A 16,657-nucleotide genomic window follows, 5' to 3' on the forward strand; every position below is an offset into this window, starting at 1 on the left:
AACCCCGTTGGTAGCATATTAATATAATATTAATAACATTAATTGTACATATTCTTAACAAAGTAGTAACTATACCAACATTGGGATTTGCATAGGCTTTTAAGGAACTCTTAAACTTGTGTAAGCCTCATTAAAGCTTCAAAACTGTCAGTGTTCAACCTTAACATGTGATAACAACACAACAGAACAGATGAACTGGAATGATATTTATTCTCACGGGTGGCCAACAATAACTATCTGAAAGGCACACCCCTACCAAGCCACACCACCAATCCACCAATAACATAAATGGTAACCATGTCATTGGATTTAGGTTTCAAGTTGGGTGAAAAAAAGACAAACATCCCTGAAATACGTTTTCCATTTTGATTCAATGTCATCACATAGATTTTTTGTTGTTTAAATAACGTGGAAACAATGTTGATTCAACCAGTTTTTGCCCAGTTGGAACATTCTAAATGTTTGTGGCGGATGCAATCTCGGGGAACATCAGGGAAATAGAAATAGCAGTGAAACCCACTTTAGGTCCATTTTTTTCTTTACCCTGAATTTTAATTATGCTGCTCTATCGATCACTACATACATTCAGTTTGAAACTGTCATCCTAGAAGTTGTTTGTGTGACATCAAAATGAGGGGCGTTGTACAAAACAAATTAATCAGTGATTGTATCGTTAATGGGACCAATCAGAACGATCAGAATGTGTTGGCATTCTAGAAATTGTCTGGGAGAGAGTCAAATCCAGACTCATCGTAAAGAAGAAACATCAGTTGGACGGAGCGATGTAGATGGGAAGCCAGGCAAATGTTTAACTATGAGGTTGCACCAATTCAAAGTTGGCACATGCACCAGCACAACAGATAGTGACAGCAAAGTAAATCCAGAGTGCCAGAGACAGCCAAAGTTGTATTTTATGTATGCAAATGCATGCTGTGTGATGTTTTTTATTCTGGCTATTTTGTTACTATGTGCGACCGCGCCACACCAACACAACGGGGTAGGGGCCGGGTGGGCATTCCACCTCGGAGGCGGATCCGGCTCCGGGCGTGACCACCACTCTCTCTCTACCCCCCCGTAGCGCCCCTGGTCTGGTCCCGCTGGCCGGAGCTGGACTGGACACCGGTGGAGCGGATTGCTCTGGCTCCGGTGTGGAGCAGCTGACCGGTGCGGACCAGGCACCGGTGGAACAGGCACGGACCGTGCCAGACTGACGGCAGCGCACCACTGGCTTGGTGCGGGGAGCAGGAACGGGCCGGACCGGGCTGGCGACGCGCACCATAGGCTTGGTGCGGGGAGCAGGAACAGGCCGGACCGGGCTGGCGGCGCGCACCACTGGCTTGGTGCGAGGGGGCAGGAACAGGCCGGACCGGGCTGGCGGCGCGCACCACAGGCTTGGTGCGGGGAGCAGGAACAGGCCGGACCCGGGCTGGCGGCGCGCACCACAGGCTTGGTGCGAGGGGCAGGAACAGGCCGGACCGGGCTGGCGACGCGCACACAGGCTTGGTGCGAGGGACAGGAACAGGCCGGACCGGGCTGGCGACGCGCACCACAGGCTTGGTGCGGGGAGCAGGAACAGGCCGGACCGGGGTGGCGATGCGCACAACAGGCTTGGTGCGGGGAGCAGGAATAGGCCGGACCGGGCTGACGACGCGCACCACAGGCTTGGTGCGAGGGACAGGAACAGGCCGGGCTGGACTGTGGAGATGACTGGAGGTCTGGAGCGGAGAGCTGACACAACCCGTCCTGGCTGAATGCCTATTTCCACACAATCTGTGTGAGGCATCAGCACAGGATTTACAGGGCTGTGCACTCGTACTGGCACTACAGCACGTGGCACTGGCGCAGGATATCCGGGACCGAGGAGGGGTACTGGAGGCCACGAGCGTTGAGCCGGCACACTCCATCCTGGCTGCATGCCCACCTTAGCACGACACGTGCGTGGTGCTAGCACAGGACGTACAGGACTGTGCCGGAACACTCGCGGCACAGTACGTGGCTCCGCATAACACGGAACCTGCCCAGTCTCACGCTGCCTAGCCTGAGTACGGGGAGTTGGCTCTGCTCTACCTCTAGGCTCCGCCAACCACCCTTCCAGCCCCCCAAATCCGCCGATTCGTCCTGTAGCTCCCTCCAGCAGCCCTGTCGTCCACGGCGTGTGCCCCCCCAAAACATTTATTGGGGTTGCCTCTCGTGTGTCCGTCGTCGGCACGGTTGGCGCCGTTTCTCCTCTCCTGCCTGGGCATTTACTTTTGCCCATGGCCCTCTGCCCGCGAATATGTCCTCCCAAGACCACCATTCGCCCACCTGGGACATCGCCAACTTCTCCTCCTGGGCACGCTGCTTGGTCCTCTGGTGGTGGGATCTTCTGTCACGAACGTTGACAGATGAAGCGGACCAAGGCGCAGCGTGATAAGCGTACATTCTTTATTAAGTACACACACGAACCAAAACAACAAACGAAACGATACGTGAAGTCCTAGGTTATACACAAAACCTTACGGAACAAGATCCCACAAAATACTAGTGCCAAACAGGCTGCCTAAGTATGATCCCCAATCAGAGACAACGAGCTACAGCTGTCTCTGATTGGGAACCACCCTGGCCAACATAGATATAAACGATCTAGAACAAAAGCATAGAAAATGTAACAGAAACTCCACACCCTGGCTCAACATATCAGAGTCCCCCGAGCCAGGGCGTGACAGAGAGACAGAATAACAACAAAAAAATCCAGAAAAACGCATGTCAAAAATGTTATAAATTGATTTGCATTTTAATGAGGGATATAAGTATTTGACCCCTTCTCAATCAGAAAGATTTCTGGCTCCCAGGTGTCTTTTATACAGGTAATGAGCTGAGATTCTGTTTTATCGCCTAAGTAGTGGCAATTACAATAATTTAACCCATTCTAACCATACAATGGAGACTTCATTGTTGCGTTTTTGTTAAGTAGTCATGATTGTTTCAGTTTCCCTTTAAATGTGAAATTTGTTAGAGCTGTGACATCACCAGCAGCATAGCCTCTGAGTAATCCATTTCATAGCCAGAAAATGACAAAAAGATGATGTCAAGGATGACAGGGATAGATGGTTCAAAATGTTACTCAAAAATGAATATATCATATACATATAATTACATTGTATTGGTTGTTGTTCCCAGCTTGGGTTGTCAATACCAGCATAGTTCCTGATGGATTCAGCAAGTGGTTCAGTAGGGAGCACAAATTAAAGTGGGGAGAAATAAACACAACCATCACAATCACCAGCTGTTTCAGAGATGGAGATCCTGTAACGTTTTATAGACCTCTGTGGACATTCCTTTGTTATCTTGGGTTAACTCTGCTTCCTCCCTCACAGCCCTCAACTTCCTCTCATAATAACGCTTGTGTTCCGTGATTCGCCTGATTTTGTTTTGATGCAGGAGTTGTAGTTCTTCAAGTTTCTTTTCTTCCTCCTCCGTTGACTGCTTCAGTGCCTTAATTTTACTCTGTAGCTTCTTCATTTCCTCCTGGTATCTGGGAGGCAGTTGCTTCTCTTCTTCTTCTAGCTTCCGCAGTTCTTCTTCATACTGCTTCCTCAACTCTTCTTCTCTGGTACTTAGCTTTCTCTCCACGTCTTGGTATTTGTCGTTGGTGTAGTGGTCTTGACCGTTTACTGCCGCCATGTGGTCAATTTTCTCAAAGAAATCCAGAACTTGTCCCCTGTTTTCCATCTTGGTGTTGTCAAAAACATGGTACCTTCCACCACACTGCTCCATAAGTCTCTTGAGGTCCTTATGTCCTTCATTCAAATACTGCTTAATGCCACCTTCACCCAACTCATCCCCATGGGTGAAGAGGATCATGGTATACTTGTTAGCTTCTTCTCCAAATAACGCCCTGATTTTCTTTACTACGTTCTGTTTCTCCTTTGTGAAAGGCCCTACGTTCATGACCAATACGATTGCGTGTGGACCAGGTGACGTCATTTACTGATCTCTGTCTCTAAGTAACTGTCAGAGAGGCTTGTGTCAAATAATCCTGACCTGTCTCCCTGCCACCTCTTCTGTCTCCTTACAACACTCCTTAATTACAGAAGAGCTCGATCTATCATCTCTAAAAGCTCTCCTCCCCAGGATTGTGTTTCCTGAAGAGCTTTTTCCAGAGCCCGTCTTCCCCACCAGCACAATCCTGATCATGGACACTACAGGAGAGAGGTAAAGGAGAAAACATGAGTAATGTTACATCATGGTTGGCCCAGTAGTGGGTCTCCCGTAAGAAATGTAAATTGAGATTAATAATCGTTCCTCTTCCCGACTGGCTGCCAAATTGAAATGTGGATAGTCAACACAAAACAAATATGACTATTTAATTAAACTATTGGTAAATGTTCAAAAACAATTGTAATACTATTTTTCTACTTACTGTCCGGACCTTTTGGAGTTTCTTCTTCTACCCAGAGTCTGTCTGTCTGTGTCTTCATCCTTCCCCACTACAGAATGACACATTGAATACATCATATAAAAGACATACTGCAATATTAACAGATTATTAAATCCTCTTGTCAATCATACACTCATGTTCATGTGAATTTAGTTTGAAGAAAGTTTGAAGAATTTAGTTTTGAAAACATCACACTGAAAATTAGTTTAGCATATGCTACTTTCATAAAGTTACACACTTGAATTGATACTCCCTGGGTTTTGTAACAAATAACTTTAATCTGCAATGATGTGGTTATTCATTCCCACTGAGCTGTCTAACTAATAGAAAAACTGTACCCAAGATAGGGATGGAATATATTCATACTCCCAAGATGAAAAAACACTCATTGTTGTACTACTTCATGTTATTACGTTTTCAGAGCACCTCAAATGAAAGTGAAAGTAGAATGGCATGTGAGGACGCGATGTTATATAAGTAAACTGAGGTGCTCAAAAACACATTTAAATGTTCACAACAATAGTTAGTAACCAGGTATGTCTACTGTCTGCATCATTATATAAAGTCAACTTACAGGGTTTTGTTGTGCTTGATGAAGCCATTTGTCAGTGTTTCTTTTCGCTGTACCGTCTCATACGTTCACGATTACCTCCCCTCCAGTGGCGGCTGGCCGATAGAGGGCGCTAGGGCGCCGCCCCCTTAAATAAAATTATTTAAAAAAATAAAATAAAAAATAAATAAAAATAATAATAATAATAATAAAAACATCAGTATGTCAATATTTGTGTGTTTGAAATATGGAATGCACACAGTAATATGTGTAAGATATGATAGAAAATCATATTCGCAACCTTTCCTCTGCCTGTCAAACGCCTCGTCAGCTCTGGGCGATACAGAAAGTGCCCCGAGGAGGCGGGTCTACGTAGCAGTTAAGCCAATTGCTAATTTAAGATATGAATGTATGACATAAAATGTAGCCAATCAGCGATCTTAAATCGAATCCAAGGAGGGCGATTATTTTATCGCCCCAAGCTCGCCCTGATAAAATAAGGACCGGGCTCCAGTGGCGCCATTTTTACTAGACGACAATGGCGAGCGCAAAGCGTTACTCCTCCAAGACCCAACCCTAACTCGGTGAAATCTCTCCTCCAAGATCCGTTTGAGAGGAGAACTTTGTCAGAGAAAGTTCGGGTGAAAGAGCTGGGCCCAGATCAACCTGACCTCTCAATCAGACAGCAGGCTAGCGAGAAAGGGAAGCAGTATATGCGCGGCTTCTCCCGTAGCTGGTACACCAGGAAGGCTTGGCTAGCTGGGTGCACTGATGCTAATGCTTTATTTTGCTTTCCGTGCTTGCTTTTTAAAACGACGGGGTCAGATTCAGCATGGACAGGTACCGGAGTGAGGGATATGAAGCACCTGTCAGAGAAGGTAAAGAAACATGAGAACACCAGGGCACACATGGACAACTCTGTAAAGCTAGCTGTATTAGGAAGGGTGAACATTGCTACGCAGCTGGATGACGGCCACAGGATTGCGGTGAGGAAACACAATGAGGAGGTGGATAAAAACAGGCACATTCTATCCAAAATTATCGATTGTGTGAAGTTCTGTGGGGCTTTTGAGTTGGCCTTGCGTGGGCACGAGGAGACTGACTCCTCGGACAACCCTGGCATTTTCCGGGGCTTAGTGGATTTTGTTGCCTCCCTCGACAGTGTGCTGGAGGAGCACCTGAAGACAGCTACCGTTTTTAAGGGCACCTCAAAGACGATACAGAACGAGCTGTTGGACTGTATGCTGTCAGTGCTTAAGGATTACATCCTGGAGGAAGTAAAGAGTGCTGATTTTATCGCCATTCAAGCTGACGAGACGACTGACGTTTCCACCCACTGCCAGTTGGTGCTTGTGATACGCTACATCGATGCTAAAAGTAACATCCAAGAGCGTTTTTTCGAGTTCATTTTGATCGAGAACGCAACCGCCGACACCATCGCTACAGCGCTGCTGGAGAGGCTCAGCACCATACTCTCACATGGACAAAAGGCCAAACTTATTGCCCAGGCTTACGACGAGCAAGTGTGATGAGGGGAGCCACCGGCGGAGTGCAGCGTAAAGTAGTGGATGTGTACGAAAATGCGCACTACGTCCACTGCTATGCACATCAGCTGAACCTCATCATGCAGCAGGCTACTTCACGCATCCCCAGGATCGGCACTTTCTTTTCCGACCTTGCAGGATTTTCTGCTTTCTTCTCCAGGTCTCCCAAGCGAACCACCGTGCTTGACGAAGTGGTTGCGCATAGACTCCCAGAGCCTCTACAACACGGTGGAACTTCCACAGTCGCGCTGTAAACACTGTGTACGAGTACAGGGATGACCTCCTAACGTGTTTCCAGACCATCAGAGACGCTGGGAACTTTGATGCCCCGACTGTCAGAGAGGCGGGGGGCTTTGTGAGGATGCTCGAAGACGAGGCTTTCTGTTTTTTCCTGGCACTGTTCCACAAGATCATGCCAAATGTGGACATGCTTTTCAGCCAGCTGCAGAAGAGGAACATCGACCCTGTCTTCATTAAAGCACTTGTCCAGAGGTTCACAGACAGCATGCTAACAATCAGGTAAATAACTATATTTACTATTGGCTGATAAAGATGTTGTTAGAAAGATGAATAGTTCACTTACAACAGTTTAAAAGCCTAAATGTGTCTGGTCATCAAAGTGAGTGATTATCATAGAGCCGTCACAATTATATTTGTTTTAGTATTTTAAAAGGAAAGAGAAGACACAATCAGACGTTGATAATAATGCAGGAAAGTACTACACAGTTTGTAATAATTATTCAGGTGTCCACCAGGTCAATTTCTAGAAGAGGCCTAGTTGTTATTGAAGATTAACTTTATTGCTAAGTGCACAGCAGAACAAAATGATGTTGCATCCCTCTCACAAATGTAATAGAAAAAGGCTTTAAAACGTAATAACATCAGTTAATTATGTACATCACAGGTTAAAAGCAGTTACTAGACATAGTTTGTGTGTATATACACACTATCTGTCTGTCTGTCTGTCTGTCTGTCTGTCTATATATATATATATATATATACAGTGGGGAAAAAAAGTATTTAGTCAGCCACCAATTGTGCAAGTTCTCCCACTGATAAAGATGAGAGAGGCCTGTAATTTTCATCATAGGTACACGTCAACTATGACAGACAAATTGAGAAAAAAGAATCCAGAAAATCACATTGTAGGATTTTTAATGAATTTATTTGCAAATTATGGTGGAAAATAAGTATTTGGTCACCTACAAACAAGCAAGATTTCTGGCTCTCACAGACCTGTAACTTCTTCTTTAAGAGGCTCCTCTGTCCTCCACTCGTTACCTGTATTAATGGCACCTGTTTTAACTTGTTATCAGTATAAAAGACACCTGTCCACAACCTCAAACAGTCACACTCCAAACTCCACTATGGCCAAGACCAAAGAGCTGTCAAAGGACACCAGAAAATAAAATTGTAGACCTGCACCAGGCTGGGAAGACTGAATCTGCTATATGTAAGCAGCTTGATTTGAAGAAATCAACTGTAGGAGCAATTATTAGGAAATGGAAGACATACAAGACCACTGATAATCTCCCTCGATCTGGGGCTCCACGCAAGATCTCACCCCGTGGGGTCAAAATTATCACAAGAACGGTGAGCAAAAATCCCAGAACCACACGGGGGGACCTAGTGAATGACCTGCAGAGAGCTGGGACCAAAGTAACAAAGCCTACCATCAGTAACACACTACGCCGCCAGGGACTCAAATCCTGCAGTGCAAGACGTGTCCCCCTGCTTAAGCCAGTACATGTCCAGGCCCGTCTAAAGTTTGTTAGAGTGCATTTGGATGATCCAGAAGAGGATTGGGAGAATGTCATATGGTCAGATGAAACCAAAATATAACTTTTTGGTAAAAACTCAACTCGTCGTGTTTGGAGGACAAAGAATGCTGAGTTGCATCCAAAGAACACCATACCTACTGTGAAGCATGGAGGTGGAAACATCATGCTTTGGGGCTGTTTTTCTGCAAAGGGACCAGGACGACTGATCCGTGTAAAGGAAAGAATGAATGGGGCCATGTATCGTGAGATTTTGAGTGAAAACCTCCTTCCATCAGCAAGGGCATTGAAGATGAAATGTGGCTGGGTCTTTCAGCATGACAATGATCCCAAACACACCGCCCGGGCAACGAAGGAGTGGCTTCATAAGAAGCATTTCAAGGTCCTGGAGTGGCCTAGCCAGTCTCCAGATCTCAACCCCATAGAAAATCTTTGGAGGGAGTTGAATGTCCGTGTTGCCCAACGACTGCCCCAAAACATCACTGCTCTAGAGGAGATGGAGGAGATGGAGGAATGGGCCAAAATACCAGCAACAGTGTGTGAAAACCTTGTGAAGATTTACAGAAAACGTTTGACCTGTGTCATTGCCAACAAAGGGTATATAACAAAGTATTGAGAAACTTTTGTTATTGACCAAATACTTATTTTCCACCATAATTTGCAAATAAATTCATAAAAATCCTACAATGTGATTTTCTGGAATTTTTTTCTCATTTTGTCTTTCATAGTTGACGTGTACCTATGATGAAAATTACAGGCCTCTCTCATCTTTTTTAAGTGGGAGAACTTGCACAATTGGTGGCTGACTAAATACTTTTTTCCCCCACTGTAATATATATATATATATATATATATATATATATATATATATATATATATATATATATATATATATATATATATATAAAAGTCACTGGTTGTGTGTTGAGGGGGGAATTACAGTGAGTTAAGAAGTCTGATTGCAAGTTATCAAATTAAACTTTATTTTTTGGACCCAGGGCCTCAATTCCCCTCTTTGTGTGGGGACAGCGCATCTGACGAGCAGCAACAGCCCATCAAGCGACGGAGGATGCTGGGACCAGGAGAACAACAGAGGTTGGCTATAGAGGTAAGTTGTGATGTAATTGTCAGTGTTTCCCCCCTAGAACTTTTTTTCAGGCCTGGTAGTATGTAGCCAAAACCCTGAACAATCAGCACCTTGGTAATCATATACTTGAGTTGGACATAGGCATGTGTCAGTCAGGATCACTTGCATCAAAATAGCTTAATTGCAAATTAAAGCTGATGATGTATCTTTTACAGGTATGTGATACCATCCTGAGTCATGCCAAAGAGAGGTTCTCCTTCACCCAGCACCTCATCAGCGCAACACTATTGCACGGAGAGTTGTTCCCACAACACAGTGTGAAGTTCCCCGATACAGCGCTTGAAACAACCGTGGAGGCGTACCCCATGTTGAACAAGGCCAAGCTCAAAACCGAACTGTCCCTCATCTATGAGAACAGTGAGTTCAAGGCTTGTAGTGGTGCAGTGCCCCTGTACCAGTTCTTCATGGAGAACAACCTTCAGAGCACTTTCACAGAGACTGCCAGCCTCCTCAAGATCCTCATCACCACACCCATGACAACTGCTGAGTCAGAAAGGTGCTTCTCTACACTGAAAAGGATCAAGACCTTCCTGAGAAACAGCATGACACAGGATCGCCTGAACGCTCTGGCCATGCTCTCCATGGAGAAGAAACTTGTCAGGGACATTCCTGACTTTAATCAAAGGGGTCATTGAGAGGTTTGCCACTCAGAAGGACAGACGGGCAAAATTCCTGTACAAATAAGATGACAGACACACACACACAGAGCAGCTCTGGCCGCATGTTTCTTTGTATATAGTTGACCTTAGCATAAAAAATCCAGTTATATATGGTACTCTAGAAAGTCTTAATAGTGTCTTTGCTAATATTACTGTATATATGTTGTTTTGTATCAATTAATTGTTGCAGTTCTGGAGCACATTAACAATTAGTCACATTTAGTATGATCATAAAATACTGTATGCTATTCTTCCAGTCAAAGGTTTGAGTTCATCCACTTGATATCCATTTCTATATTATACATCCTTTTATACAGTGTAAGATTTCCTATAAACTTTATAATAATTTCATGTTATTGTCCACTTTCCACTCTGTTCTGACAGCATGCCTGTTGCGTTGCCTGTTTACTACCAATGGTGAAAAGTTCACTTTAAATGCAAATGAAAGGCTTGGGTTTGTGTAATATGTTTTTGTGTAAGAATGCCTCAACTTTTTAATATTGGCATTAAATAATTACTGAATGTTTCACTGAGCACTGCTGTCCTGCAGTTTGTGTTAAAATATATCGCGATGGTTACAGGAAAAAAAAAGTATGGCACAGCCCCACTGAGAATATTTTTCACCAGCCGCCACTGCTCCCCTCTGCTGTTCAGTCTAAGCCACTCCCATTTGGAGGGAGGAAGTAGAACTAGAGATGAAGGGGTTAGCATGAAATAGTCACCCTTCAATACATCCTAAACCAGGCCATAGTTATGCTGCCAAACCTTGTTGAAGATTGCAGCTATGAAGGTAGCCTTGATATAAAAAGTAGCTAACAACAGTAAAGTAAATGATTGACAGGGAACATACTTTATTAGTTTGTTCTTTACACAGTCTACTTAAATGGAAGGTACAAGGGAGTCTATATGGTACAGTATGACTCAATGTACACATAGGTTAATACAATGGTATATAAGCATTTCATCTGTGTAACATCTACATCAGATCATTAACATCAATCATTATGGTACCACATTAAACAAGTCGGATTTTTAAATAAAGCTAGTTATTTAGACATAAATACAATTCAGACTGAAATGCATGACACCAGTGCTGCAGGTTCAGTTTTAATTAATAATGGGGGGATTATATACAACTCTATCAACACATAGACAAACAACATTAACTAATAATGTATACATATGTTTTACAGTGTCAACACCTGCTAAATGGCTGCTGGTGTATAATGTGGTCCACATGGGTCTACATGGGAGAGAGAGAGGAAGAGGAGGGGTGGAGGGAGACAGAGGGAGGAAACGTTTTGTACAGCGATTACAGTCTGAATATCCACTGCTGTTTCACTGACAGAACAAAGGTTGTTATGAAGATCTCTACTGACATCTACTGGTTGAGAAACAGAAGGACAGAAGACTGCATAATATGTAATATGATGTTTTATTATTATTATTTTAAAGTGTGTGCTTAGGTGTGTATCTGTCAGCTGGTCGGCATCTCTAGGGTCAGTTAGCTGTATGTTATATATGCAATAAGAAGATTTCTCAGAAACAATTTACATATTTTGGAGGAATATTTAAGACTAGGATTGCATTTTGTACACAGTCCAGAATACAAGGTTCAAAATTGCTATTCAAGAAGAAGGGATTCATGGAAAAATACTAAATCACATTACAGCTGTGAGTATGAGATGAGATGTTCGTTTCCATACCTATCCATGTACTGCTGGTATGTTGAAGTCATATCACTGACACAAATCACCTTACATCCCAATTAGCGATTCTGCACCTCGCCTTCATTTGCAGAAGGTTGTTGGTTTGAATCCCGGTGCTGATGGGGAAAATACGAAAGTGATCTGGCAACTTGAGAGATGTTAGTGTCAGAATATTAGGTGCTGCCTATTGCTGTTGTGCCCTTGAGCAAGGCACATACTGTAACTGCTTCAGGGGTGCTGGTCTGCAGCTGACATTGTGCTGCTACCAGCCTCTCCTGTGTCATATAAGGAGGGTTAGGAATTGAAGAATATACATTACCATTTTTATTGTTAGATGGACAATAAAGTTCCAAATATATTGTATTCTATGTTTGTGAAGGTAGAGCAGACACCTGGAGACATTCACCTTGAATACCAATATCTGAGCTGGTGTTCCTGATTGACCCAATTCTAACTCTGTGTTGTGTTCTATTCTTTCCACAAGATAGCGGCAAGTAGCTTAGTGGTTAAGAGCGTTGTGCCAGTAACCGAAAGGTCGCTGGTTCTAATCCCTGAGGTGAAAAATCTGTCTGTGCCCTTGAGCAAGGCACTTAACCCTAATTGTTCATGTAAGGTGCTTTGGATAAGAGCGTCTGCTAAATTTCGTAAATGTAAGATGGCATCTCTGACGTGTTTTACTGCATTGTCTGAGGCGAACATATTAATGTCTGTGTGAGAACGAAGAACCTGTTTTTCTAATGTCCGAAACAGTATCATTATTAGTCCCACATACTTCACATATTTTATCTCCATCATTTATCTCCAGATCAGAACTCTGCCATTAACATCAAGATCACATCAGATGTTAGGGTAAATGGTGTCTCTCAGCAGTGGAGATAAATGATGCATACCTTGCATTCAACATCATTGGCTATCAGCCTGTTAGTACTGTTTGTCCTCTCTTGGGCCATAAATATATAAAATCATATAAACACTTTGATAGTGAGTACATAATAAACCACAAACGCATTAGGTGAGGACAAGGTTTCAATAACAATCATAGTCACAGGTTCACATGAGGTCATACATTTATATCTGATGTCTACATCTTTCTGTACAAGCTTACATTTCCACGTATCTCACTGTTGACATTCAACAAATGGGACAGGCATTTGAGAGAAGTGAGGCATATAAAGTACATTATTAAAGGTGTACATGACTGCAACAAGTTGTCCCTGCTAAGATGTGAAAAGGGTGGTATGCAGCTCATCATTTTCCGAATTCCATAAAGTGTTGTACATGCCGTCCAAAATGACAAACTTGTTTTTATAGAGTAATGAACCTGGATAGATATGATTCTTGGCATTGTTAAGAACAGAAAAAACTGCAAAGTTTAGTTTAATGCATTTCAAGATCGTAAAATGCCCTGTTGTTTGAAATACTGGCCATTACCAGCTATGCAACATGACTGCAGTATTCAACACCCCTCTCACATGCAGACCAAATCATTACTTTTGGTAATAGGGGACCAGCACCAACAGTTCTTGGTCTATAAACAGAGTATGTGTGGAAGGAGTGTTTTGATGTTATAGACAGATTAAGAATGAGATGGTAGACTGTAGAAAAGTGAACACCAAAGACAGGGTGGCAGGTAGACTAGCGGTTAGAGCGTTGGGCCAGCAACCTGAGCTGTCAAGGTGAAACATCTGTCCATGTGTCCTTGACCAAGGCCCTTGACCCTAATTTGACCCTGTAAAACAACGCATTTCACTGCACCTCTCTGGTGTATGTGACAATAAAACATATTTTTTTGTTGGTAACACTTCCTATGAATAGCCTTTTCATAATGCATTATAAGCTAATTTATTAACTCCTTATGAGCTATGCATAAAACATTGTAATGCACAGTTTATGCACTAATAACTGCTCACAAACATTTAGCAGTTCATTGAGCATTATAACCAAGACTGTAAAATGCCATATGAAGCTAAATGTTATACTGGCCAATATGAAATAGAGAATGATATGTACTCATCAAGGGGTAATCTCTATGTACTCTCCTCACACACACGTATCTCTGTCTTGTACACCCTCTTAACACCATTTTCCAAAAGGGTATTTTAATACAGAATGACGTCATTATGAAGAGGTTATTCATAGGAAGATGCATACCAATCTACTATCCATGTTCTAACCGACTGCCCAATCAGAGCTCCTCCCATTTAGAAGACAGGAAGTGTAGCAGTAGTTTAGAAGTGCATCACAGGGAAATAACAGCTTTTTTCTAGTCTTTGAATTGTTTTCTTAACGCCATCACACCAACTCCTCCCAACAACCCTGATAATCCTCCTAACACCACTCCTCCTGGACCAGCTAACCTTCCTGTCAATCCACCAACTGCTGCTGCTCCTATGAAACCCATTGCTATTCCAACTGATTTCCAAGTCTGGATCTCAGTGGCTATAGTAGACCTTCCAACCCGTCTTAAAATCTGTCCCCAGGCTTTGCCTATAAGTGTGTATGATCCAGCTCCCATTGCCTCAGCTAACACCCCTATCAGAGAACCCCTTATGAACTCTGTTACATTCACAGGGCCTTTGCTCCACACACAATTGCCTCCCATGGCCACTGCAACTAAAGCACTGATCAGATAGAAATGCTTTGGTTTCACATATAAAATGGACACAATCGCTGCCCCGCACTGTGCTTTTTTCTCTTGAGATTCTCTCTCTCTCTCTCCGTACTCTATCCTCTGTCTCTCTTCTCTTGCCATGTTTTCCATTTCACTCTGTCTTTTAACTTCCTCGTCCTCTATCTCTCTCCGTACTCTATCCTCTATCTCTCTCCGTACTCTATCCTCTGTCTCTCTTCTCACCTTCTCTATCCATCTCTGGTGTTCTTCTCTTTTCCTCTCTTCCTCCCTGCGACTCTACTCTTCCATCAACTCAATCTCTTCTCTAGTCTTTCTTTCTGCCTCCTGCAGCATGTCAGGTGTGTAACAGCTACCTTCATTCACATTCATCATGATGAGAATCTTTTCCAGCAGCCCAGTCACCTGCTTTCTATTGGCTCTGTCTTTGTTGTTAAGGACATGATATCTCCAACCACGCTGTTCAATGAGCTTAGACAACTTAACATTTTTCTCTACTAGTTCCTCTATTGTTCTGTTGTTCAGCTCGTCTCCATGAGTAAAGACAATGATAGTGTATCTTGAAGCTACTTCACCAAAACATTTCTCAAATACAGCGACTACATCTGTCTCCTGCTCAGTGAAAGTATCAAGAGTTAGAACAAAGATAAATGCATGGGGTCCAGGGTTAGACAGATAAATACATCTCTCTATCTCTGAACTCAGACCCTCCTGTGTGTGTGTTGCATTGAAGAAGTCTGGAGTGTCAACCACACTGACTCTATTCCCTCCAATCAGAACAGTTCTCTCTTGACATTTCATGGTAACTGAGGAAAAGTCCAAAGCTGAGTGAAACACTTCCTGACCCAGAATGGTGTTTCCTGTTGCACTCTTCCCCACTCCAGTTTTGCCGAGCAGCACAATCCTGACATCACGAGGATGAGGTGCCATAGTGAATCCAGGTCTGTCCATTATCGATTGTCGTAGGCTACTAACCACCAGTCCTGTTAATCATAGACAACAATGTGTCAAACTAATGTCTCTGTGAAAGTCAGAATAGGGTGCATTTGCACCTGTTTGTTCAATAGCGATTAAGACAATAAAAACTAAGTTAAAACATTACATGAATTATAGTGTAACGGGGCCTAATCTTTGTCTTTATTAACATAACTGTTATAGCATATTCATTCTTAATTTGACTTCTTGTTTTACCATTTTGCGTTAACACAAATGTGGCCCATAGCGTTTATTATAACTATTTGGCTTGAAGTCGTAATATTATGTTACAAACTCAGATGGCGCCGTTGGCTAAAATAATTACATGATCAAGATTCTGGCCATTCTATTATACCTAAAGTTTGACATATAAACTAAAGACATAAGTCTTTAAGCTAAGCTTGATACAATTTGAAATGTAACTTTTTACTTACAGGGTGTCAAAGTCGCGTCAATTCAAATCTGGTATTAGGAACAAAAGAGGTCAACACGACTTCTAAGATATACTAGTTATTTTAATTAATGCAAAAACCTTCAATGGTAAATATGATGTTTCGTATATACGGGCTCTCTGAGATACCTCGCAGGGCACCCCAGAGAACTAAAACATTGTTTCAGATTCAATACTCAAATACTCTGACAGAGGGAGTTTCCCACCTCTCTGCTGGCCAATCAGAGTAAAGGACTGAGTGTGGTTTAAACTTTACTCAGCCAATCCGTTGATGCATCTCTGTTACCAGGCATATGTCCATATCATAACAACCTGTCATAGTGAGAAGAGCCAGCTCCCTTAGACATCATTCCTACGTCCAAGGAAGGTTCACAGATTACAAAGAACCAGTATAGTCTAGCATTTGGAGACACAAATCCTTATCTCCCTTTACCCCCTAAAACAGCTCTTCACATCAATCACAGCCTGCCAGGTGTCACAGCCTACATTAGCCCAGTCAAGAATGCATTCTTTCTAAGTTAGTCATCCCATCAATTTAGGAGAATAATAAATCCCCAATAAGGGTATAGAAAGTAAAGTCCGATAGAGTTTAATAAGTGTGAGTGCGTCGTCTGTCTTCAAGAAACAACTAAACACTTTAGCTGCGGTCGACAGATGTTCAATCCAGTACAAGTGGTCACGACTGTTACTCCGTTTTCTTCGTCATAACCAAGTTGCCAAATAATGAAACTGTCCGGTCATAAGATTGTCAACTTGTTCGGTAATTTCAGTAAATAAATATTTACAGCAACATGT

The 16,657-nt window shown here is 42.9% G+C and overlaps 1 pseudogene; it reads right to left on the bottom strand.

The window, feature by feature from the left end:
* Positions 1-2,764: 2,764 nt before the first annotated feature.
* Positions 2,765-5,080, bottom strand: LOC123485448 (annotated as a pseudogene).
* Positions 5,081-16,657: the final 11,577 nt, after the last annotated feature.

This window comes from Coregonus clupeaformis, unplaced genomic scaffold, assembly GCF_020615455.1.
Source record: "Coregonus clupeaformis isolate EN_2021a unplaced genomic scaffold, ASM2061545v1 scaf0693, whole genome shotgun sequence".
NCBI classification, from domain to species: Eukaryota; Metazoa; Chordata; class Actinopteri; order Salmoniformes; family Salmonidae; genus Coregonus; species Coregonus clupeaformis.